The sequence below is a fragment of the Python bivittatus genome, unplaced genomic scaffold (assembly GCF_059951505.1).
Source record: "Python bivittatus isolate LINGU-HERP-01145 unplaced genomic scaffold, Pbiv_v1 ctg000330_np1212, whole genome shotgun sequence".
In the NCBI taxonomy this organism is placed as follows: domain Eukaryota; kingdom Metazoa; phylum Chordata; class Lepidosauria; order Squamata; family Pythonidae; genus Python; species Python bivittatus.
Window position 1 is genome coordinate 56,043,216 of NW_028277058.1, and position 23,516 is coordinate 56,066,731.

At 40.6% G+C, this 23,516-nt stretch overlaps 1 long non-coding RNA gene across 7 annotated transcripts in view; it reads right to left on the reverse strand.

Moving 5' to 3' along the window:
• Positions 1-234: 234 nt before the first annotated feature.
• The window catches only part of LOC103059149 (uncharacterized), a 42,365-nt gene continuing 19,083 nt past the window's right edge, over positions 235-23,516 (reverse strand). For 3 of the 7 annotated variants that reach the window (XR_015796286.1, XR_015796289.1, XR_015796287.1), the window contains 4 exons: positions 14,520-14,653; positions 8,540-8,677; positions 7,648-7,885; positions 238-5,462 (listed from right to left, as the gene is read on the reverse strand). This is a non-coding gene — a long non-coding RNA (uncharacterized LOC103059149). Of the gene's footprint in view, positions 5,676-7,647; positions 7,886-8,539; positions 8,678-14,519; positions 14,654-23,516 lie in introns of all 7 variants that reach the window. The other 4 variants (XR_015796288.1, XR_015796285.1, XR_015796290.1 and 1 more) reach the window with 4 other exon arrangements.

The window sequence follows — 23,516 nt, forward strand, 5'->3', positions numbered from 1 at the left end:
AACACTGAATAAAATGAAGGGGTAATAATACAGTATAGAGCAAAAGAAACCAACTAGGACTAGTAAACTCTACCTATAACTGCCCGCACCCCTATATTTTGCACCAATGGAAGCTACTGAATACCATTCAAGAGCAATCCCATGTATCATAAATTGCACCAACAAAGTGATTTGTTTATTTATTTATTATGAATTTTACATAGAATAAAAGACAAATGAAAGCAAGAAATGCAAGAAAAGAAAAGAAACTGAAGTTATGAAATATGACTTCCTACCTTCTTTTCAGCAGATACAGTAAATCTTATAATCCCTCCTCCCTTTTAGATATTTTACAAGTCCCTTCAGCCCCTCATTTGATCCACATCTTTTTAAATCTTCAAACCCACAAATCATATCATTTTTTTCTTCTATACTTAGCACAAAAAATTGGGGGTTGTGGTTTACTGAAGGCAAAATAGGAAAAACGGGGATTACATGGCTACATCAAACAAAGAGAAAATACTCATCCAAGTTTGCAAAGAAAATATCCTGTAGCAGAAACAAAATATGACTGTAAAAGTGAACGGTGGGAAAAGCATGTAGAACATTGGAGAGGTAAACAATTACACAGTCAATACATAGAAGAAACTGCAAATGAACTGGACAAGATCAGGAACTGGTTACAAGCTGGCACCATCAAGAAAGGAACAGAAAGATTAATTTTTGCAGCTCAAGAGTGAGCATTACAAACAAATGTGATGAAATCAAGGATTCAACAAGTATCCAACAGCAACAGTTGTTCACTTTCTAAAGAAAAAGATGAAGCTATAGATCATGTCATTAGTGGATACAGCAAAGATGCTCAAACTAACTAGAAACAAGGTCATGACAGAACACCCACTGTGATTCTTTGGCCTCTGGGCAAAAACTATAATTTCTGAGTTTCCCAAATGTGGTACAATCATAACATTGAGAAAATCGTTGAAATAATGGTGCTTAAATTTTAGGGGACTTTGCGTATGAACTGATTGCCATCTAGAACACAACACACAAGATACAACAACAACTGAAAAGAGCCATTGTTGTAGAGGTGGCAGTATCCCGGAATACCATAATCCAAGAAAATGAATTGAAAAAAATAAAATAAAATATAGAGATTTATTTTATTTATTTATTATTAAATTTGTATGCCGCCCATCTCCCTCCAATGGGTGACTCTTATTATAGAGTCTATAATATAGAGATCTAACAATCAAAATAATTGCATTATGGAGAAGATCTTGCAAAATTATCCCTGTAGTTAGTGTTGCATTAGGCAGAATAACAAGAAGATTAAGCAAACTTTTACACAAGTTAAATCTTTTCTAAATATATCATCTGCAGATTTGGAAAAAAAAAATTGCTAGGCACATGTTCTTACAACATGGATAATTCCTAGGTTCTTGGCTGGGACTCAAATTTCCAAAAGAACACCAGTCAAAGATGTGATTTTTCTTTTTCTTTTTCTTTTGGTATGTACTATGTTTCTCCTTGCTGAATAAAAACAAATAAAAATAACAACAAATGACACCACAGATTGCTAAATCTCACAACCATTCAATCATCTCATCCCAAGATCTTACAACAGCTTCATCAATTCTACAACTTTGCTATTCTTGCGGGATATCTGTGATTGCTTTTAATTGTTTTAAAATAACATTCCTTTAAGGTTTTAAAAAGTGCATTTTAATTTAATGTTGGGTGCCCCTTATTTAGCAACAAGAAATGGTTGGCAGTGCCAACTCCTTGAGCTTCTCCTGCAGTTAAAATCATTGATGTCATGAAATAAAGCCTGTTTTCCTCTCCCCAGGTTTTTAAAGATTATTTTATTTAAGAATTCTTAAAATTCTTTTTTGAATGGTGGATCTTACGAAGTTGGATCGAGTTGGTTTCTTTTGCTTTATACGGTTGGATTATTATTTATGATTAAGCATCATGCATTTAGCCTGATCTTCCTCTTGAAAGCCACTATGTTGTCTCATTGACCACTGCATCCTGAATTTCTGTAGTCATCATACAATGCAAGAGAGACTGTGTTATATTTTCCTGACATCTTGAATCTGGAGAGGATCAATGTGAAGAAGGATGAGAAAGTTTGTTGTGGAATGAGACCCATCCCTTACAGTAAAAGCCATCTGACTTCTCCAGAGAGACAATATTAATCTCTTTCCCTTTGTTGATAAACAGTGTGACTTCAAGGAAAAATCAGTGAACAATTTCTCTTCCTTCCTAAGTACTTTGAGGTATTTCATTTTTCAGTGTCATTGACCTGTTGCTTTGGAGAGTTTATTTGCCTATGAATCAAGCCACTGCAGGCTGTGACAGAAAAAGTTCTCACTCACTAAGGAAGAGAGAAAGGCCGTCAACTCCCTACGAAGAAGGCGCAGTGGGACTGCTGTGGAGCAAATGCCTCGAGGAATGAACGCTAATGCTTAATTCCGCTGAGACGTGGAGGGAAGCATTCAATGCTGGCAAGCTATATGGTTGGCCTTGGTCATCCAGGCTAGGCTGCACATGGTGAGACAGCTTACATCCAGGAAGATAAAGCTTTCCCATGACCTACAGGAGGATCTACGATGTGAGTTCACAGATGTTTTGCATTAGAAAAGTTGGACAACTGCAGTCGTCAACAATCTCTGCTTGAAATTCAGTAAAGCACAACACTAAGGAAGGGCTTGAGAGTGGCCAGCAACGATGAGGTTAGGGAGATTGAGAAAGGTAACTTTTCCAAGGAGTGCTTATCATGAAAAATTTCAAAAACATTTTAAAAGAGATTTTTGACTTCCTGTTTCCCAGTGGAAGATAGAGGCCAAAACTGTTACCAATATGATTAAGGATTGTTAGAGATTTGTCCAGTTGACTCAAATGGACTTACGAATGGTGGAACTTCCCTTTACAATGTGAACATACAATCTATGGTCCGTTAGGTCAAAGATTTGTGTAGTCCAGCTTTTTGCCCCAAAGGGGCCAGGGAGATGTTTCTGAGAAATGCACAAGCTGGTCACAATAGAACAATATCCTCCATTCATGACTAGCAACCATCAACAGATTCTTCATGAATGTGTCCAACAAGCAATGGAGACAAAGTGCCCTGGAACCATGAGCTGACATAGAAATGTCCTGGATAGTCCAGACTTTAGGGCCATAGGGAGTGGACGGAAGGCTGATTCTTAGCAAGGACAATTGAGGTAAGGGATGATGGGTGGTGGAATTGGGAATCAGTCCAACACAGTACAAGTCAACAGCAATGTAGGAAAGACAGGAGAAGTGTTTTTTCTTATCCCCAAATTAAGTCATTCCTAAAGAGAAGCAGGACTTGATAGGACTGTCTATTAAAAACTTGCTTGGTTTTTAAACTTGCATGCTCATACAGCATAATATGACAGTTTATAAGCTGTCATCTGCTGAGATTGCAACGGAACCTGGAGGCATGGATCCCTTTGTCATGACACAGAAACACATCAATGTGTGCCTTTTATTTCTAGCCTTATCACAGAGGCCACAAACCAACCATGTCTCCAAACCATGATAGATCCTGTGTGACTCTATTGCTATAATGGTTACCAACAGTTTCCAGGTGTGCCATTTTTACATTTGAGGTCAGAACTAATTAGATCTGAGTGGACAAGACAAAGTGGTCTTTGTAAACCTTTAGTTCTATACCACATCTTTCCATTGCCTTGATCACATGATCACATGCCCTACAATCTGCTTTTTTGACCAGTAAAGACTCTTAACCAATAAAGACCAGTAAAACTTACTGAACTAGGAGGCTCCTGGTGGTTTATTTTATTTTATTTATCTGTTTCCCACAGTTTTTCAAACTGTCCAGTAGCTGAAACTCTCTGTGTGATTTAGAAAACATAATTTCAGTAAAAACATGTACAATAAAATCAAATAAAATGTACAATGAAAACACCAAATAAATGAGGCAGCAGCAAGGCTGTGATTCAACATCTAAAACAATACAAATAAAAAGCCAATTAAAAAGCCTGGGAAATAGAAAAGTCTTCACCTGGCCCTGAAATGATATTAATGTGGGCACCAGTCAATGTGATGGTTGTGGGTGAACATCCTTTCTTTCCTTGAGCTATCATTTTTCTGGCAATCTGCAGTCTCCTTAGCTCCTTTCACTTTCATGCAATCCCAAGGGAGATTGTGTGTGTGTGTGTGGGGGGGGTGTCTCAAGGCTTTTCAGACTGAGTAGGATGGACAGCCAAGAAAGCTTTAGGGTGAGGGAAAGAGGATAACATCATCTAAGCCATCACCATCAATAAAAGAAAGTGAAGATCCATAGCACTAAGAGAAATTTGAAAGAAATTCTCAAACATTTTGAGAATCAGGGACAAAAATAGGAGTTTCATTTGTGGGGGTGGGTGGGAAAACTTCAGAGAATTTGCAAAGGCCGATCTTGACACAGCATTACAGGATATAGCACGTCTTTCGAAATCTGGCCTTAACCTTTTCTATCCAGACCATGAGAAGGAGAGAATGGAATGTATCAGAGCCCAGGAGCCTTATTTCCTCCTTCCCAATTTGTGTGGGTTGGGGGGGGGCGCTGAGCCCGGGTGAGGGACAATTTAGTAACATAATGTCTGCTCACCACCATTCTGGAGCTTCTTCCGAAGAGGATGGAAGAACATAATGCTCAGCCCTCCAAAAGGAAGTTCTCAAAGCCTTGATAGAACTTGTAATAGTGGCTAGTCAATTAAACATTCTCAGGTTGCATGGACTAATTTTATACAATGGAAGGGAGTCCAAAAGGAAAGAAAGTAGGTAGAAATAAATAATGCAGAAAGGGGCTGAAATGGCCACTGTGAGGAAAAAAACCAGGAGTGGAGAGAAGCCTCTTAAGATATTTTGGACCACCAGAAAGGCCAGGGGAGAAATGGGTGGCGGGAGGAGAATTATATATATTTAAAAAATGATGGAGAATTCAGACTTCTGGCAAAAACGGGGTGCCAGTCCTTCTACACCTTCTGGACAGAGAGAAGAGATGGAGAAGGAACGTGACAGAAAAAGCGCAGACAGTGGGTAGTGGGGAAAGGGTGTGATAGAAAGTTGTGGGTCAGGCAACTTTGGGTTTCAGCCTTGACCACTTTAAAATGTACTTGTTGAATAGCTGGAAATCATTTCATCTATTCTGTGCCCTATCAAGAGATTAACTATGCAGAGGGGGCCTTCCTAAAAGATGCCACTACTTTTGGAAACATTTCCATCTGGCTCCAGAGAGAAGACTTCTTCTGCATCACCTCCAAGTCACGGAAACCATTTCTTTGGGAGTTGGGTTGTCAAGAGAAGGACTCGAAGCCACCTCTTCCACTTGAACTCTGGCACTGTTTGTATTTAGCTTTAACATTTATATTTTTGTTTTAATTCTGCTCTCCATCAGATTATTTTACTTCTGTATTCATTGTGGTTGTTGGCTGCCTTGATCACCCAGTCTGTGTGGGAATCAATTAAGTAAATAAGAAGATAAACAAAACATTTATTTTTAGGTGCTAGATCAAACCACAGGTCTATCTAATCTAGCATTCTGTTCCCATAGTGATCAGCCAGAGATCTCTGGGAAGTTCAAAATTGGCACATAAATGGAATAGCATTCTTTTATTCATTGTATCCAGGAGTTGATATTCACATGTACATTATCGTCATTACTGGAAAAAAAAATAGAGTTCTGTAATTCCCTATTGAAAATGAGCAACCATCCTCGTTATCTCCCAGTAGCAAAATGCATATTTTAGTGATGATGGATGAAGACTTTCCTTTTTTCTGACTCCCCCACTGTTTAGTTCCATTGGATGAGTCCAAGTCCTAATATTCATTGAATTACTAGATTTATATCCCACCTTTATTTCATGCAACTCAAGGTGGCGTACATAATGTTACCACCTCCTATTTTCTCCACAACAATCACCTGTGGTATGGGTTGGGCTGAGAGAGAGGGACTGGCCCAAGGTCACCCAGCTGGCTTCCATGCCTAAAGGAGGACCAGAACTCACAGTCTTCCAGTTTCTAGTCCAGCATCTTAACCTCTAGACCAAACTGATTCTCAGTTCTCTGTCTTTCATAATATTATGAGAATAAAAGAACAAATCTTTCTATCTACACTCACCATGCTAGGCATACTTTTATGCATCTCTATGGTGACCCACGTCTCCCATTTTTCCTTAAGCTAAAAGATCCAGATACTGGAACTTTTTCTTCAGCAGAGCTCTTCTAGCCTCTCGGTCATTTGGTATGTCCTTTTCTGCTCCTTATCCGGTGGCAGCTGCATTTCTGTCCCTACCCTTTACAATAGCAACAGCAGTTCCTCAGGGGTCTTATTTGTAGCATCCATACATCTCAGTTCAGAGATGAGCTGACCTTACTTGGAAGTGAAACCAATTCCAAAATAAGAGTCTCATCCTTTCCAATGTTTGAATTATTCCATTCTGGCACGACTGAGCATGCTTAATTTTTATTGAACTGATTTTTTGAACATTAGGTCAACCCTGATCAAAACAGGTCTCCCTTTTTATTTAAAAAGATTGGGGGGAGGGTGTGCTTCTGGGACAGAGACTTTAGCCACCTCTCAAGTTGCAGAGCAACAGGTCACTAGTGTAGGGATGCTCTGCACCACTAAACTATCACTCTGATCATTGACAAACATGTCTCTACTGGTCTTCCAGAAGTTTGGTAGATGTAGGTCCAAAAACAGCTTAGCAGACAGATCAGTGAGGGAGAGGTTGGATGAGAGATGAAGTAGGCTATCTCATACAGTATGGTGTATTGTAAGAGATCCTTTCTACTTCATCCCAGCCTGGCCTTCATCCCTGGGCCTTCAGCTGGACCATTTTTGGACAAGGATTAACCAGTACTTCCATAAGACTGATACGCCACTGGACAGGTACACCAGTCTTCCACAACTGGCAGGACTCTTGTCAATTTCACCCAACTCTTCAATATTCTAGATCTGTAAGGGCTTCATATAGGTTATCTAGAAACCCTACATAATGCTTGAACAGTTTGCAGACTGGGCAGGAGAAAGAGACCGAGAGACAAAGACACAAAAAGAGAAGAGGCTCAAAACCGAGTGCTGGAATCCAACTATGGACAAAAAAGAATGTGCATCTGAGAAAGCTGGGTGTAAAATCCCAATATATTACAGAAACCTGTATACAAGCATGCCTATATTAGGATAAATGTGTGCAAAATGTCAATATGTGTCAGGCCCAGCCCAAGAACCACGAAGAAACAGTCCAGGTGAGTTCAGTTCCTTTATTTGTCTACACCTTATAGACAGAATCTTGCCAGACTCAATCTATACTAGAGCAACTAGTGGATGTACCCTGTGAGATTCTAGGGAGTGGCTGTCCTGAATCTCTCTCTTCTCACGCTCCCTCTACAGACTATGCTGCCTCTTGTCTCCTTTCCCCTCCTGGAATGCACCCCGTCCTTCCTGATAGCCTTGATCTCCCACATCACCCTCCTCCTCGCAGATACATTCCATCACATCATGCATGCTAGCAAAAGTTAGGTATGACTTCAGTGGATTTGAAGGGATTTTTTAAAAAGTGTAGAACATGTAAGAGAGTGAACTAGTACGGGCATGTTTTCCACTCAAAGCTGGAACAAATTTAAACTCACCTGGATCTCCTGTTTCTTACTCATTGGACCTCTCCTTCCAGACCTGGGGTCTTCCACTGTTGTCCCCACGGTATGCTGGAACATCAGGAAGAAGAGGCTCCAGTTATCTACTCATCACCCCTGCAGTGACATGATTTCATGATATCAATCTGGACTCTGGCCTGAAAGAGTCACCCATGTTAACCGAGTCACAGCATTGAGTACCTGCCGATATTTCTGGCTGACATCCAGAATAGTCCTGTGAAGTTTTAAAAACAAAGGCAAACATGAATACAGAGTGAGAAAGTAAAAAGAAAGCAATCAAAGAGAGAGCTAAACATGCAAGAAAGAAGGGAAAAGGAAAAGAAAAATAGAACAGAAAAAAGATACAAGGAAGTAGCTTCCAATCTTCTTTATAGCAGTTCTAAGTACAATTATAAATTTACCTCTCTCTCTAAAGTTACATCATCTTCTTTCTATAATCTATCCTATCTAATCAACAAAACCATAAATCATACATTTGTTTTTTTTCTGTTTTATGTAAAAAGTCCATGGGTCAAGACAGATTTTGAATGCAGGAATTGACTGATAGACATTTTTGCAACATTTCTAGCTCACCCCACTCCCAACAGACCAGATGCTTTTAGCATATCCATTCTTTTTCCCAACTGCATTCATCTGAAATACAGAAGGAATAATTCCAAGGTTATGCAATTTATTCCATGAGTCCTCACACAAAGTAATCCAGGGAACAGCCTCTACCAAAGGACAGATGGAAATGACAAGGCAAAATGAAACCACACTTTTAAGTGAAGTTTTCTTACACTAGGGTGACAAACGAGAGCCAGTTTGGTGTACAGTAGTGGTTAAGGCACTGGGTTAGAAATTGAGGGACTATGAGTTCAACTCCCACCTTAGACACAAAGCCAGCTGGATGACCTTGGGCCAGTCACTCTCTCTCAGCTCTAGGAAGCAGGCAATGGCCAACCACTTCCAAAATCTTGCCAAGAAAACTGCAGGAACTTGTCCAGACAGCCACCGGGAGTCAACACTGATTTGAAGGCAGAGAGAGAGAGAGAAAGAGAAATATAATCATCTACTTATGTCAATGCATTACAATCTGCTTTAATGGGCCAGTTTTTTGCCCCTTCCCATGATGAGCTGAAACAACAAAGGAAATACCATCTTTAAGAGACCCCAAAATACAAATATTCCCCCCACAAAAGAAAGATATTTGGCCCTAATAATAATTCTGCCATATTTAATAAGCCTTTGCAGGGTTCTAGCATTCCTATATTCCCATTAGGTTCATAATAATGGAACTATTGTTTACATTGTGATGTCATCCTGGGAACACATCTATAAATGGTTGACTTGATTTGCTGAGATTCTTTTTCCCCTGCTGGCTGATATGTGGGAGAGGGGTGGGAGTTGCCAAAAGAGGCTCCAAGGAGAACAATTTAGGGAGGCATTTTTGTAAACTGTATGCCCAGTACTTAAACGCATGAAGGGAATAGCTGTGCACAAATTATCCCAACACCAGCCTGAAAAATTCAGAATAGCAAAAGATTGGCAAACACATGCAGCAAAGTTACTATCCAGTATCTTTTTGCCTTGCTCTTCCACTGGATCCTTATCTAGACCCATCTAAAAAGAGCTTTTAGCTACGTATGCTTCCATGGCCCTCCTGTCACAATGGTCCCCATGCCACATGTCTTTTCTGTGGCCATTTTATATTTTATAAATTGGTTTGTTCTTTTTAAGGTTATATGGTTATTTTTGATTACTGTTTGTTTCTGCTGTGCACTGTCCAGGGTCACAATGCAGTGTGCTCATCCTGGCATTTGGACAATTACAGAGTTGGAAGGGGTCTTTCAGGCCATGTATTCATTCGGTGAAGAAATCCACAACTTACGCCTCCCTGACAAATGGCCATCTCGCTTCTCCTTGAAGTCATCCAGAGAGGTCCATGGCCTCTCTAGGTCATTGATTCCAGTGTTGAATTGCTCCCACAGTTATGATCTTTTTTCCTAAAATTCAATCAAAATCTGCCTTCCTGTAGCTGAAATCCATTCTTCTCTGTCCTTTATTCTAAAAGTGTTCTCTCACCCTCGGCCACTTGAAGATGTGTGTACTGCAACTCCCAGAATTCCCTAGACAGCATGCTGGCTGGGGAATTCTGGGAGTTGAAGTCCACACATCTTCAAGTGGCCAAAGTTGAGAAACACTGCTCTAGAACAATGAAGAAGAAATCTCAACCTTCCTGTCTAGTTATTTGAAGAGGCTATCATATCTCCTCTTAATCTCAAGACTAAACATTGCCAGTTCTTTCTATCTCCCTTTATGGAACCTAGTTCCTAGTCTCCTAATCATTCTCGTTACTGTTCTCTCAACTTGTTCTAGTTTGTCTGTATTCTTTTTCAGGTGTGGTGCTCAAAACTAGACACAATACATGAACTGACCAATGTAGAATAAAGCAGAATTAAAACTTCCCATGGAAATTATATTTCTGCTAAGGAAGCCTAAAACTGCAATTTGCTTTTGTAGAGTCACATCACACCAGTGACCTTTTATTCAGTTTGCAGTCAATTATTACACCAAGATCTATTTCACCAGCCAAGATTAGCAGGGCCTGTCATGAGAAGGGAAGGGAAGGGAAGGGAAGGGAAGGGAAGGGAAGGGAAGGGAAGGGAAGAGAAGAGTAGAGAAGAGAAGAGAAGAGAAGAGAAGAGAAGAGAAGAGAAGAGAAGAGAAGAGAAGAGAAGAGAAGAGAAGAGAAGAGAAGAGAAGAGAAGAGAAGAGAAGAGAAGAGAAGAATTGCAAACCAACTAATTTAACATTGGTATTTAGAAAAATTCCAAAGCAGTTCACAGAGATTAATCTATAAAAACCTTGAAAATGTCACAGTAATTACCAGGGGTCCACATGGATTTGTCCAGAACTTATCTCATGTTTTGATCAGTGAAGTTCCTTAGTAAAGTGTGGGAATCAAGTACATTGACAAATATTCCATGACATTCTGATTAACAAGCTTGTTAAGAGTTGGCTGGGTGTAAATCATACTCAAAGAGCACCATCAATGGTTTGCCTTCAAACTGGAAGACAGCATGAGCTTTTTAAAGTGTAAAAAAGTTGAGGATCTTTTTGGAATCCCATTACTGACTTGGTGGCAGGGAATGTGGTTGTCCTTCTTGGAAAACATAAGAAAAAGATACTGGCAACATTACAGAAGCTTAGCTATAAACCTCATGATTTCTAGTAAAACAAATGGGAAAAACTAACATTTTTTTTTTAAAAAAAGTCTAACTGGAATTAAGGTGAGGTTTAGGGGCTGTTCTCCCCATTAGCAGGAGAACCTCCTGCATTTGTTACTTTGGTATCCTCCCCAAGGTAACACTTCTCCTTGACCTTTGAAGGAGGGAGAGCTAGTAGAAGAAAGAATTGGGTCCTTTGAATTTTCCCTTTGGATACACAAAGTCATCCCTCCAAAGTGCATTTGAGAATCTAATTCTTTTTCATGATGATCCCATTCCTATCCCTAACACACGTCCATTGAAATCCTAGCCCGTGCCAACTTCTGTCAATGTAAGGCCTTCTAATTTAGGATCATGGACACTGGAAGCCCAATAGCTCTGAGGCTGGGGAAGGCAGAATTATAGGACCTTTCATAAACCTGAATGCATCATTGGACACATAGTTGAAATTCAAGACTTCGTTTTGCTAGACCAGAGGGAGACCTGAGAAAGTTGCATGGTTGCAGTTCAATTTTTAAATTTGATTAGACCACAGAGGCAGGAGGACTGGCCATTTAATTTATGCTTTCCCATAATGATCTCAATCAGCATTTTCCTCTTGGAAGAACCCTTTCCCTATTGACCTGGCTCAACCCATCTTCCTCTCCCAAGGTCATCTTTCTCTGCAATACTTCCATCTGGGTTATTATATAACTTCAGGTTGGGACAATATGGAAGAGACCAAGGCTGGCTAATTTCTTTTTCCCTTTCTTTTCCCCCTTTTACTACTAGGTTTGCTAGCTGGTAACATTTTTTTTTCTTTTGCTAAAAAGTGCAAACTGGAATCCGATCCTACAGTAGCTGCCTAAAACTGAAAATGCTTATTTTACAAACACAGCTCTTACAGAGCTTTTTTAGAAAATGTTACTATGATGGAAAGGATAGTGTAATAAAACTTTCAGCAACTGAATTATTTATACTTTAGAATCAATATATTCCTCTGGACATCAGGACAGAGGCTTTCTGATTTTCTTTCTAACAGTCTTCCTATGATCTGACAAGGAGGTCTCTTCACTGATAATCGTGGCCCCTGCAGCTGGCTGCTGATACAATGGTCTCCCAAATCTTTATCAGTCTGGGAACCAGCCATTACAATTGGTCACTCTAGTGTAAGACCTTTGCTGGAACTTGTATGGAAATGCAGCCTTCCTGGTCCTATTAGGCCTCTTAGTGACATCTAATACTATCAACCATAGTGTCCTTCAGAAATACCTATAATATGGCATTATTTTACATTCGTTTCACTCTTTCCAGAGAAGGTGGTTCCACAGGATGTGGATGTCTCTTCCTTGTTTTTCAACATCTATATGAAACCATGGGGAGAGGCTGTTAGTTCTGGGTGGGGTATTGTCCATATGCAGATAGTACTAAGTTAAATTTCTCCACCAGGGCCAGACTCAAAATATGGTAGAAGTCCATAAGTGCCTAGCAGCTGTGAGGACAGGACAAAACAGGCTGAAACTAAATTCCAGCAAGACAGAGTTACTGCTCATTCAGATATTATGGTTGTTCCTTTGTTAAATCTGGATGGGATTGGACTCCCCCAGAAATAGCAGGTTTACGACTTGGAGGTTCTTGTGATCTTCAGGTGGTGACACTGGCCAAGGAAGCTTCTGCCCAGCTTTGGTTGGTACATCAGCTGTGGCCCTTTCTGAAGCAGATGCCCTAGCAACAATATGTCATGTCTTCATCCCCTCAAAGCTGGATTACTTCAATGTGCTTTACTTGGGGCTGCCCTTGAAAACTACCTGCAATCTCCAATTGCGACAGAATACATCAGCCCACATGCTAGTTGGGGACAGCCACTTCAACCAAGTTATGCTAATTTTGCAGGTCTGACATTGCAGTAGATTTCCAAGAACAATTCCAGCTGCTGGTTTTAACCTATAAAGCCCTACAAGGCTTGGGTCCTGGCTACCATTAGGACTATTTCTTTGCACCTGAATCTGACCACCCTGTGCTTTCAACTCAGAAGGGAATACTCTGGATCTCCCTCTTCCAAGAGGCATGTGGGCTGGGAACCAGGAACCTGACCTTCTCTGTGGTCACACTGTCTTTATGGAATAGCCCCTCCAGACGCCTGAGCTATCCTCACTTTATTATCCTTTGAGTGGGTGGTTAAGACCATATTGTTTTGCCAAGTTTTGGGGGATTAAGTGCTTGCTTGCATTTTATTCACTGGAATTATGAGGGCTGGTTGTTTTTTCAGTTTCTTTTTTAATCTACTTTTGGTATCACAACTACTGCATTGGTACGGATTCTATGGAATGATTTTCTAGCAGGAGAGCCACGTTAGTCCATGATGGCCAAAAATCAGGAGGAGTCTATAGCACCTTTTCCAACTAAATTTTTATTAGAAGCCATTATGGCCTCCTACAATGTATGTAATGGTTTCATGATTTTACGTTGAGTATGTTTTTTGCGAATTGTATTACTGTGAACAGACTGGATGACTTCGAGCTTAATGTCATATAAATATTGAAACAATAAATAAATAGACAAATTAAGCTACCTTTATAGCCATTCTGTTGGGCCATCTACAGTTCTATGGTGGCCTTATCAAATAAAGACACCGCAGAGCATTTTTTTAATCATCCCCATCATAATTCAGAAGGAATTCATAGCTCACTATTAATCTTTTGTTGAATTCTGCTATTTCTTCCTTCACAGACACACTAAGAAACAGGATATATATCTACTGCCACCAAGTGGCAATTAGCTGAGTCACTATTCATTGCTGCTGGTAGTTTAGAAACACAAAGATGATTTTGGAAAGTAAAACAATGTACAGTCTTAAAATGATTTGTTGGCAAAATGTGTGTCCCCTTCTTTCTTTTTTTCTGAAATTGTTCTTTCGGAAAGCAGTTTATGCTGATTATGTATATAGAATTCAGCTTAGCTTGAAAGTACTTTTGGTGGAATGAAACCCATAAAAGAGAAGATGGATTTATGAATTAATGAACAACTAATGTCAACATTACTTGTTGGCCACAACTGCTTGGTCACTGTGTAATAACTGGGTGACTACCTTACATTGCTGCTGCGTTTGTTTTTTTTTCTCTAGTTGTACAGCCAATAATTTATTGGTATTTCAAACATGGGTTCAAATACTTGAAAATAAAGTCCAATGCCTTGGAAGCTCCAACAGCCAGGAATGGGTGGTGTTGTGAAGGTGCTGGACTAGGAGCGAGGACAAGCAAGTTCTGGTCCTCCCTCACCCCTTAGGAGACTCTGAGCCAGTCCCTGTAGTCTAGTGGTGAAGATGCTGGGCTAGGAGTGGGGAGAACCAGGTTCTAGTCCCTCTTCACCACAGAAGCCATTTGGAGGACTGGACCAGCTTCTCTTTCCCAGTCCAACCTACCTCATACAGATGTTATTGGGGGATAAAATAGGAATAACTCAAATTCTTCCTTGAACTCGGTGAAGAAAGGCAGAATACAAATCAATAACTTTAGGAAGAGGAGGATGGGAGCCCAAAGTGGCAAAAGAAATAGAGGATGGAAGAAGTTGCTCTTGAGGGAGATGGGCAGTGACAAAATGTGAAATATAAATAAATAAATAAATAAATAAATCATTGTTAAAGAGAGAGGTGTTCTCTACCTTCATCACCAACGTATCATACACGATTTGAGATCTTCGTTAACAGGAGTAACACGTGGACATACGTCTGGGTCTTCAGGTTATCCTTTTCCGAGAACGTTTCAGACCAATCTCACCACTCTCTCAAAAAGGATCTGGAAGAAAGAAAAGACTACCGTAATTATAAATGCAAATACTTAACGATCGCCACTAGAGGGCAGGATATTCTAAGTGCAATCCCAGACGTTGCTCATGCAGTGAATTTTTACCTGCTGCTGTTGGTTGTTATACATTGTTGCTGTTGCTGTTGTTGCTGCTACTGAATATTATTTTATAGTGATATGTTATCTGTTCAAAATAATACCATTTTATCCTGATACGTGACCTGTTCATAACGTTTATCAAGTGAGCATGCAGCAAAATAGGGCAAACATAAAGTAATGTTCAATATACTTTGAGCTTGATTCCTGGTGACCATCCTTAAAAGTATAAACGTGGTTTGCCACTGTCTTCTTTCAGGATGTTTCTTTCTATCCAATTCTAGCCTTCATCCCTGGGATTTCCTAATGCTCTTCTCCTTCTCCTTCTTCTCCTTCTCCTCCTCCTTTTTTATCCTGCCCTCAAGGTGATGAACATTCCTCATACTCCTTCCTCCTCCTATTTTCTGCACAAGAACCACCCTGTGAGGTGGGTTGGACTGAGAGAGAGGGACTGGACCAAAGTCACCCAACCAGCTTTCATGTCTAAAGGAGGTCTAGAGCTCAGAGTCTCCTGGTTTTTAGGCCAGCACCTGAACCATTACAGCCTTGCTCGATATCCTTGAAGAAGGAAGCAAAATCAAAATAAGGACAGAATCCAGCAGATCATAATGATCGGGCAGAAACCAGCTGTTTGCATGAGCAACAGCCATCGTGGTTCCAGCCAGCCGGTCTGCCATGCCGCTTCCCAAGCTCTCCGTTCCGTCCTCCCCACTCCACCATCGGCTTTCCATCCCAAGCAAGCAGATCTAGTCAACTCTGGGCTGTGCTTCTCCCCTTCTTCCTTCAGGACAGATGTTTTCCCCACCCCTGCAGATGCTGCCTTGAGTGCATGGATAATGCTTGTTGCCTACAAAGATAAGACACATCTGCAAGATAAATTTGCTGTTGACACAAAGGATATCTGACAGGGCTTCAAGTCAGTGTTGATTCCTGGTGACCACCTGGACAAGTCCCTGCAGTTTTTGGATCAAGATTTCAGAGGTGGCTTGCCCTGGCCTCCTCCCTAGGGCTGAGAGGGAGGGACTGGCCAGGGTCACCCAGATGGCTTTGTGCCCAAGGTGGCACTAGAACCCGCAGTCTCCCATTTTCCAGCCTGGTACCTTAATTGCTACACCAAACTGGCTCTTTGACAGTACATAACACATCCTGGTATTCTCAAAGAGGAGTAAATACACAATATGTAATGGAATTTAGCATCAGATAGTCTTTGATAGATAATACGCAAAGCACTTTAACCTATGGCAACATATCTGAAGTCTGCCAGAATCAAGAGATCACTTGGTTGTAATCATTTTTTTTAGGTATGCATCTTAAAAAAAAAAAAATTGAAAACCTTGGGAGCCAGGAGGGCCAATGATAATAGCTAAAATATAATTACACATAAACAATTCTCTATTATATCTAGAGCAAGGTTCCAGCAATCTAAATCTCTCAAAATTCTGGAGGAATATCCAGGTTCTCCCTTGACGCCTAAAAGATTAAAAAATAAACAGCACCGTGTGCCGGAAGACAAAAGATAAAACATGTATTCCAGGCAGCCATCTGGCAGTGACCCAAATCGAAAAAGTTGAGAGTGGAAACTTGATGTTAAGAAGCCATAGCTTCAAAATGCAACATAACCTGGAGACCTTCATGCTTCTCATTGAAACTGAACATATCTCCCCTATTTCAAATCTGGGGTGAGGCCCTGAAAACTCCAAGAGGCAAAGAAAGTGTGATGGATAACCCCATCGTTCATCAGTGCTTCAAAACGACCTCTCGTAAATGCTCCCTTTGTTACTCCAGATTGCCTTCCGCATAAAAGATGGTTTGAGATGATTCATCTAGGATTGTTTGTGGCCCTTTCTTTAGATCCTCCTTTTCTGCAAATGCTTGATTAGAATGGCATATACGTAAGAACAAGAGAATAATCGTCGTGTGAAAACAATGGGGAGTGACCAAAGCAACATAAAATCCCAACCACCACACAAGGTTATCTATGTCACAATGAGTTAGACATCTAATTCTTTATCAGGCAACTTCACTAGATGGCACATGAAATGTTTTCACCACCCCATATCTCTACTCTCCACTTCCTGGACCATTTAGGTAAATGCTGTGCCCAAGGCAACCTCAAAGACATACACTCCCTCTCCATCACAACCTCACACAGGAGGACAGGTCAAGAATCCATTCAGTCTTTGGAGGTGGGATGGGGGCTTTCTTAACAGATATACAAATCCAACAAATTGGTCCCAACATTAATCTAAATGGTAGTAGGACTATATCTTCATGGTCTGTAAACTTCTTGGTTCTAATCACAGATATGTCCAAACAGGGACATCCAGAAGTAATAGATCTTTTTCCTTGCAACTGGGAGTGATGAGGCTGGTGGTAGTCCAGCAAATCGGGAAGATGCTGGGTTGGAGGAAGGTGTATTAGCATGTCTGAAAGAAGACTTTATATGGTGAAAACTGGACATGCTTTCATTCTGTGTTCAGTGTGGTATGTTTGGTGCTGAATGCTTAGTGCAAGAGGATTTTCTGGTTGCTTCCTATGCATATAAGCTAAGATTCCCTTCTTGGTAAGGTTACTGCATCACTTCGTATGCGGCTGCACGCAAAGCTGGTCAAGATGTATGTTTCAACGAATCCTTAGAGAACAGAACAGAACAGAACAGAAGCTAGCCCAGCCTCTACATGGTACAAAGTTAAACACATTGTTCTACAAATTAGAATGCATACTTCCTCTTTATGTGCAGATGTTTACAGATGCAACAAGCAGTGAAGGTGGCAGAAGCAAAGGTTGGGACACCCTTTCGGTCAGTAATTTATAACATCTTTGGAAGGAATAATTGCTTTCGCCAATTAATAGTCTCTCTGTTGCTGCCTTTGGATTTTTTTCCCCACTCTTCTTTGAAGAACTCTTCTAGCTCAGAAATATTCTTAGTTGTTTTTTTTCCCCCAGTAACACAGTTTCACCTCCTTAGGGGATTTAAGGATTGGAATGAGTGTAGTTTTCCTTCTTGAGGCCACCCTCTCCCCTTTCCTACTGTTTTGGGGAACAAAAGGAGAGAATACAGCCAAAATCCAACCATTTGTTGCAAATATTGGGTAGCTTGATCTCAGGGGAGAGAATGGGTTGCCTGTCCCTAATATAATTATCCAAATAGCAATGATGCCTGGGTCAGCTTCCGTTGGTAGTGCATGCCCCAGACCATCCCATTAAGCTATCAAATGGTTTGTTTGGGTATAGTATGTTGTGTGAACTGGGTTTTGTTAATATGGGTTTAGTGTATTGTGTGAATCCAGCCACTGATTCTACTTGATCTAAAAGTATATACAGTACACTCCATCTTGCATTAGTGTGAAAGACTAGGACAAGACAACCAGGGTGAATTCTCCCTTGCCCACTGTGAATGGGGAACTATAGGGCCCTGCTTAGGCTTCATCGCATTTAAACAGGATTGGTCCTCAGCATAAAAACATAAGAGTAACTCTGCTGAATCAGGCCCATCTCACTCTAATATTTTGTTTCTCAAAGCGGTCAACGAGATGCCTCTGGGCCATCACAAGCCGAAGATGGAGTTCCACCTCTCCTACCTTGTTCCTCTGCACCTAGTATTTGGAGGCACTGGAGTTGGCAGGAAGTCTTCAAGGCTAATAGCTCTTGTTCAAATTCTCCTCTGTAAATTGATCCAACTACCTTTTCAGGCCATCCAAGTTAGTGGCCATCACCACCATCTTGGGTGCTAATGAATTCCATAGGTTAACTATGCATCTTCTAGATGGAGGGCAGTCCTCTATCCAAGCAGAAGAATGTCCTTCCTGAAGTAGGATGCACAGCTATCCAATTTTCACACAGAATACATAGTTAATTGTGATTTATATTCTGCTTTTTTTCCTTTAGGAACTCAAGACGGCTTACTTTTTCTTTTTATTATATTCTTTCTATTCTTTTTCTTCTCTTTTCTTTCTTTCTTTCCTGCATTTTTATTATTTCTTTCCATTCTCTTCCCTTTCTCTAAGTTTAGTTTGTATTAGTTTTTACTATTCCAGTTAAAATTCGTAATAACAATTATATTTAAAAAAAGGAACTCCAGACACCTTAGAAGAAGATTGCCCTTCATTTTACCCTATTACAGCAACCTTTGAGGTAGGCTGAGCCAATAGTTGAGGTGAAGCTTGGTTTGGCTACTCCACCACACATTGGGTGGATGTTTGATTGGAGTGAAGGGTTGAAAACACACCCACATAGTCAGGTTGAATGAAGCAATGCAGTCCTGTAACTGGCCAAGATACTCTATTGTAACAGGTTATAAACCTGCCTCTGTTTTCATATCCCAGGCTAGTGTTTTCCAAACTTAGCAACTTTAAGATGTGTAGACTTCAACTCCCAGAACTCCCCAGCCACCATCAGTAAGGGCTCATCCAATGCCAGTGTTTTTCAACCTTGGCAACTTTAAGATGGGTGGACTTCAACTCCCAGAATTCCCCAGCCAGCATGGGAGTTGAAGTCCACCCATCTTAAAGTTACCAAGTTTGAAAAACACTGGCCTAGGCCTTACTACAGATTTAAGATGTAGTAAATCTTAATTCATCCTAAAAGTAACTGAGCTAATGATGGCTAGAGAAATCTCTGTTGTACCCAAACTAAGTAGCACCATGCATGAATTAATAGGGACCTGACAAAAATTACTAATATTTCTTAATGGCTCTGAGTGAACCTATTTAATGCTCCCGATCATTCTTGGGACACTGCATCATAGTGTATGATTAGAAAAAGTACAGTTTAGGGGACTAATGTGGCTCCCCTAATTTATAAAAAAAAGGTAAACATTGTAGGTTATAACATTATTGACATGGAAAATGTTGATAGAGACAAGTTGGCTCTCCCTTTTTTCCAGTGTCAGAACTCAGGGTCAACTACTGAAGCTTAAAAGCAGGGAAATTCAGACCAATATGCTCAACTCTAAAATTCGCTACAACGAGACTTAGTAATGTTGACCAATTTAGAGGATTTTAAGAGGGACTAGACAAATGTGTGCAAGATAGAGCTATTAATGACCATTAGTCTTGATGGTGGAATCAGCCTTCCAGAAGCCCTCCACCCTAACTGTAGGTGAGCAATCATGGAACAGGACTATGTCCTTGTTCACCTTTCCAGACACCGGCTGATCCAGAATGCTGAACTGGATGAGGCCTTGACCTGCTCCAGTAAGGGCTCATCCAATGTCAGTGTTTTTCAAACTTGGCAACTTTAAGATCGGTGGCCTTCAATTCCCAAAATTCCCCAGCTAGGCATGCTGGCTAGGGAATTCTGGGAGTTGAAGTCCACCCATCTTAAAGTTGCCACATTTGAAAAACACTGATATAGAGGAAAGATGTGCGTGCTTCAAAAGATCCTCATGCTATTTTTGGAGATTCTAAGACCACAGTCATACTTAAGCAAGAAGAAAAGCAATTACTGAAAGAGTCTTAACCTTCAATCTGCAAGGAGGGATCCATATTACCTTCTAAAGGGGATTGTTCAGGCCTGGTGATCATTCTGGCACCCATGGTAAGTGTGGATAGGATTTGGGTAGGATGCTACAGGTTGTTCATGTGAAGACAATGTGACCCAAACCCAAAATTCTCTCTTATGATCTCTATTTACAAGACATAACTACTCTTCTTACATGTACAGATTCCGTAATGTCTTCCAGAGAATTCCCTTACACTACAGTTGGATACAGCCTGAAGAGGAAAGGTTGAGGTGGCTTCGTGAAGGCTATATAATTTGCATGTAGAACATCATCATTTCCATTTCTGTCATTTCTACTAAAGAGGGTCACAGAGGAGGTAAAGCAGTGTTGTCCAAACTTGGCCACTTTAAGATGAGTGGACTTCAACTCCCAGAATTCCCCAGCCAGCATGGGAGTTGAAGTCCACTCATCTTAAAGTGGCCAAGTTTGGACAACACTGAGGTAAAGGGAAAGTTGTTGAAAGCTGGGCTGGCAAGACAAAGCAACCAGTTTCTTAAGTTCTCTGAAACCATCATCAGCCATTTGCCAACCATTCTAGACTTCCTCTGCAGGAAATATATTAGATTTACTTCTACACACTTTGAGTTATGGCAGCAATACAACTCAAGCATACCTATAAACTGTCAAAGTAACACAATGTTTGCAGAACACTTAGAATTCCTAAAATTGAAGGTTAAAGCTATAAATGGCTTTCCAATGGACACCCTAATTGCATAACAATGAAATAGCAAAACTCATTCATCCTCTCTTAAACATTAACCCCTCCAAAGAAAGACAGTAGCAACAGAGAGCTTGTTTGAGCAACCTGCCAGAGCAGTGGAGCATATCAAGAACAGCTGCTAGGCTCAGATGAATCTCTCTGGAAAGGTTTTTCTCAGATCAAACTACAAGGTCCACTAGGGAAAGAGATGATGGAATACAGCTGCATGATGGATGGACTCGATTACAGCTGTGATAGATACATCCCTGGGGGACTGTAGAGCCAGGATGGGGACAGATAACCCTGGAGAAAGTCTATTTATATGATTGTTAAGACTCTCCACTGCCTTGAAGGCACATAAGCGATCAACGGAGATGAGCATCAGTTTAGCCACGAAACAGCAAAAGCTGTGGAAGGCCAGCTCTTCATTGCATTCTGCAATTGGATAGAAGAATCTGCAAGTCAGCATGTGTTGCCTATGCAAGGAAGGGAAAGGGAGAGAAGTTAAGCAAAAGCGGAGCTTATGACTCAACTCCTTCATATTCCAATCTTTGGTTTATTTTACCTTACTTGACCCAACACAGGTTAAGACAAAGTGAGGAGGAGGAGGAGGAATGCAGAAAGGAATCTAAAGATGAAGATGGAGTCCTGGTGCCAGACCCACCTCATTCCCCCTAGAGGGCCATGATTGGTGGATGTTTCCCACATCACTGGTGATGAGGAGAAGAGGAAGGGCTGCAAAGCCAGAGAAACCAGCCAATCATTTTACTTATCAGGTGCTATACATGCAAAATCAGGCATTTGGTAGTGAGGCAGAACAGAGGCAATACAGGTGGCATAGGGACCACCAAGGAGGGCAGCAAATTTCATGCAGATAGGGTTTTCTACCAACTCAAGAATGGGTGGACAACTCAGAAGTTTGTGTTTTTATCCTCCCCAGACATTTTCTCTCTCTTTCTGTCCTTCACATACCAAAGGGCACTAACCCTTATCTTCTTTGCTTTAACTTTTAAAGGCATGAGTGAGGTTATCTGAAGTCACATCTGGCACCTTTGTTCCTCCACGAGGCATCCAGGTTAGAGAAGAAGGTAAAGGGGAGCTAAATTAGAGTTTAAAAGGAAAAAAAAATAGTGCTTACATTGGAGGCTGAGTTATGGGACCCTGGACTCTGCCAAAGGCTTGGCTTAGGGGAATATGCAGACATATATATTGTTTTGCTGTTGTTTTGTTTGTGATAAAAATCAGAGAAGAAGAGAATGTTGGCTGGAATCTTAATACCTAGACTGGAAAGAGAGTTTATTACTATTGTCCTTTCCTACTCTTTGTCCATTGGAAAACTCTCCAACTCTTAGGACTAAAGAGATGGCTCAGGTCACTCTCCCCTCTTGAGTCCTGGGTTTAGTTCAGGGCTTCAGATGATTTGGAAGAGATGCAAAGAAGAGCAAAACCGATGAGGAGGAGACTGGGAATTAAGGAGAGAGTGAGGGAACTGGATTTGTAAGTTTAGTCTGTATAAAAGACTGCCGAGGGGGGATAAAATGGCAACCTTCAAGTCTCTGAAGAGTTGCCACACCGAAGAAGGTAAGATCCATTCCCTCTTGTTCCAAGTACTTCATATGTAATAAAGATCTCAAGCTACAGGAAGGCAATTCTCATTAAATGTTTGGAAAAAGTTCCTAGCAACCAAGCATCTGTAAGATGAGTGACCTAAGTTGATGGTGAGTTCTCCATGTTGGATGGTCTTGAGCAGAGGCTGGATCAACATTTCTTGGGTTGCTTTACTTTAGATTGTGAACTCACAGGAGGTTCAGCAGTGACTGAAAATATTCCTTTCCATGATATGATTCTATGAGTCTATATGTGACCCTGTACTGATGAGTGCTAGAAGAAAATAAGTTTAGGATGCTGTATTTTGAGAAGGGCAGGATGGAGAAAAGTTGAAAAAAAATGCCCTCTCCCCACCAATGATTCTGATCAAGTGTTTCCTTAACATTGAAAGGAACATTGCATGCAACCAAACATAATTTAATCAAAAGATTGGTTTTTCCACTTTTACCAGTTAGTTAGTATTTTGGCCTCACATATCTCCAAAATATTTCATACCTGCCCTGTGATTTTTGTTCAGGTAAAATGTCACTGTGGCAAACAAACATTAAACCTTGATGACGCATCTTCTAATCTCACAATGACTTGTTGACATTACAAAGGTGCTGTGCATTAGCTGCCTACATTAAATCTGAAATTCCCAGTTTGAGAGGCCTTGTGTGACCTAAATTGGGTGGAATGCTGTTATGAACAACAAAATATAGTCTTGATAATGTTGAAAAGCTATGTAACATAAAACGTGGGGACGAAACAGAAGTCTCCTCCGGCAGGAAATTTCTTATGAAAAAGTTGGGAGTACTCGCAAAAAACTCTAAATTTGGAGAGAGAGAAAAATAGGGTGGTCTAGTAGATGAGCAGATGAATTTAGGAGAAGCTTGACTAGATAGCAATAGTTGTATTGAGATAATGACTAGAACATAATGGGCTAAATTTCTTTGGGAAACCATATG